The following is a 3,408-nucleotide window of genomic DNA, read 5'->3' as shown; positions in this document are numbered from 1 at the left end:
GGGCGGATCACAAGGTCAGGAGATCGAGACCATCCTGGCTAACACGGTGAAACCCTGTCTCTACTAAAAATACAAAAAATTAGCCGGGCGTAGTGACACTCGCCTGTAATCCCAGCTACTCGGGAGGCTGAGGCAGGAGAATCGCTTGAACTCAGGAGGCGGAGGTTGCTGTGAGCCGAGATGGCGCCACTGCCCTCCAGCTTGGGTGACAGAGCGAGACTCTGTCTCAAAAAATGAGAGAGAAATTAAGAAATGAAAGAAAGAAAAGGAGGAAGGAGAGAAGGAAGGAAAGGGAAGGAAGGAAGGAAGGAAGGAAGGGGGAGGGAGGAAAGGAGGAAGGAAGGAAGGAAGGGAGGGGGAAGGGAGGAAAGGAAGAAGGAAGGAAAAAATGAAGGTAGGTAGGGAGGGGGAAGGGAGGAAAGGAAGGAAGGAAGAGGGAGGAAAGGAGGAAGGAAGGAAGGAAGGTTGGTAGGGAGGGGGAAGGGAGGAAAGGAAGGAGGAAGGAAGGAAGGAAGGTAGGTAGGGAGGCAGAAGGGAGGAAAGGAAGAAGGAAGGAAGGGGGAGGCAGGAAAGAAGAAGAAAGGAGGGGAGGGAGGGAGGGGGAAGGGAGGAAAGGAAGAAGGAAGGAAGGAAGGAAGGTAAGTAGGGAGGCGGAAGGGAGGAAAGGAAGAAGGAAGGAAGGAAGGGGGAGGCAGGAAAGAAGAAGAAAGGAAGGAAGGGAGGGAGGGAGGTAGGGAGGGGGAAGGGAGGAAAGGAAGAAGGAAGGAAGGAAGAAAGGAAGGTAAGTAGGGAGGCGGAAGGGAGGAAAGGAAGAAGGAAGGAAGGAAGGGGGAGGCAGGAAAGAAGAAAGGAAGGAAGGGAGGGAGGTAGGTAGGGAGGGGGAAGGGAAGAAAGGAAGAAGGAAGGAAGGAAGGAGACAGAGAGAGAAAGAGAAAAGAAAGGAGAGAAAGAGTTCAGATTCCTAAATCTCTTCCATAGATACCCGATTCTATAGGCCTGGGGGTGGTGCTCTCCAGCTTTCCTAGACCGTCCACGTCCAACGTATCACAAGGCAACATGCATTGAAGTTTTGCCGTCTTCTCCTCTCCCATCAACGCCTAGCCCAGTCCACCAGCATGTCACAGGGGATGCCTGTTGCCACAAGTCCCCACGCTCATCACACTCCCAGCTTACAGCCCTCTTGCTTCTCGTCCCAAAAGTCTGGAGTGGATCAGCCTCATGTGTGCGATCAGCTAGCTCCATGTCCACCTTTCCTGCGTCTCTTCTGCCTACTCCTTTCCCCGGCCACATTTACTTCTTGATCTCAGACACACCACGTCCACCCTTCTGCCTTGTGCACACAGCTTGCTCGAGCAGCTGTCACTGGGACTTCTCCTCCCTGTATCTACACATCCGCAAATCCCCAGGGCTGCAGACAGCGCTGTCTTTTCCAGCACCATATACCAGGTGCCCAGAGCAGCGCCTGGTCCTGGCAACATTTTTTTTTTTGACTTGTGAGTTTCCCTCTAGTCACCCAGGCTGGAGTGCAGTGGCGCAATCTCGGCTCACCGCAACCTCCACCTCCCGGGTTCAAGCGATTCTCCTGCCTCGGAATCCCGAGTAGCTGGGATGACAGGCGCCCATCCCCACGCCCGGCTAATTTTTTGTGTTTTTTAGGAGACACGGGGTGCCAGGCTGGTCTTGAACTCCTGACCTCAGGTGAACCACCTGCCTCGGCCTCCCAAAGCACTGAGATTACAGGCGTGAGCCAGCACGCCCGGCCCTGGCAACGTTCTTATAGCTGCGGAACAGGCAAAAGTTCAGTGCTGGGCTGGACAGACCGACACAGATGCATAGACTTCTGACAGGCCCATGTTTGCAAACACTCCGTGTCTGGTCACAGGCAAGACAGAGCCATTTGCTCATCTGTCCGCTAGCGATATGAGCTTGGGGGTGGGACAGGCACGTGTCCAGCCCTCCAGTCCCCAAGAAGGTGTGAGATTTAACTAAACAGAGGAAGGGACTATTCCACCCTGGGTCAACCAGGCAGCGCTTACACTACTACCCGTGACCACTACGTTCGGTGGGGAGAAGAACCACCGTCTTTTAAATGTGCTTTAAAAACAGCTCCTTGGTTTTAAAAAAGATTGCTTTTCTGAATTTGGCTAAGTTTATGTTCTCAGCAAACAAATTTCATGCCTCTTAGGACCCAGGATTCTCCTCTCAGAAGGTGACTACTGTACAGCCCCGGGAGAGCTGTGTGATCACCGAATCAGCAGGTCTAGGAAAAGTGAACGGTTTCTATTGGGCTGAGACGCACTTGGCTAGAATCAGCGGAATAACGCAGTCCAAGGCACATAAAAACACAAAAATCGTAAGCGTGAAAAATTTCAGTTCATTGGAAAAGGATTTTATTTCACCATAAAAATGCAAACTGGAGTAAACACCATCTTTCCTAACGCGAACGTTACAGCTATTTTTAAGTACTTCTGAGCTTCACTTGGAGAAGCGAATGATTATAAAACTTAACAAGTTTGCAGCCTGAAATCTGTTTGAAACATTCCAAGTAAAAATAATTTAGCAAAACAGCTTCTTAAAAAAAACCACACGCACTAACCTTTACTAGAAACCAAAGCTTTTTCACCACCCTTTTTTATGCGTAATTCCTGGAAGTTGTAAAAAGTGAATGTTTTGGAAGTGAAGGAGCATCAGACCATTGGGGACCACTCCCCGCACACCGACACCTTAAAAACAATGGCCCGTTTGGGTTTTGATCTCAAAGGACTTGCACGTTCCTCACCGGTGACTCTACGGCAGCATCACGTTTCGGCATCCCACCCAACCTGCATTTCCCGACCAGTTAAAATTACAAACTGGGGCGGGGGGGGGAATCACCAGGGCAACGCTTTTTCTTTTCTTTCTTGAGCCGGTTGACTCCGGTGGTCCACAGCTTTGAGGAGTCTCCCCTGCTGCGGCAGGTGCACCTCCTGGGCCGTGCACGCGGGGAGGTGGCCAAGCAGACGCAGAGATCCCCGCGTGGGGAGGAAGGAATGCGGCAGCTCTGCGCTTCTCACCACTGTCCGTCCGTGCGGTTTTCCTGACTGAGAGAGGCCTGGCCGTAGTAAAGCTATCGGATCCAGTTTTGGAGGACTACGTGTTTGAAACTGAAGTGCCACGTACGCTGCGGTGAGTGAAGATGGATGGATCTGTAAAGCGTGCTGTCTTCCTTCTTGGCGAGCGGGCTCCTCGGACGCTCCTGGCTGCGGGAGGGTCTCAGCTTTGCAGGGGGTGGACGGAGAGCGGCCAAGGAGCGGCCAGGACGCTGGAGCGGGTCCTGGTCTTCCCCGGACAGGCCGTGGGGAGGCCGCGCCCGTCATTACCTGTTCCAGGTACTGCGGTGCTTGCTCGGGGAGCGGGAGCGCGAGCGCT

This window comes from Mandrillus leucophaeus, unplaced genomic scaffold (genome assembly GCF_000951045.1).
Source record: "Mandrillus leucophaeus isolate KB7577 unplaced genomic scaffold, Mleu.le_1.0 Scaffold634, whole genome shotgun sequence".
NCBI lineage: Eukaryota > Metazoa > Chordata > Mammalia > Primates > Cercopithecidae > Mandrillus > Mandrillus leucophaeus.
The sequence above is the reverse complement of the archived record's forward strand: the minus strand, read 5'-3'. Positions refer to the sequence as shown.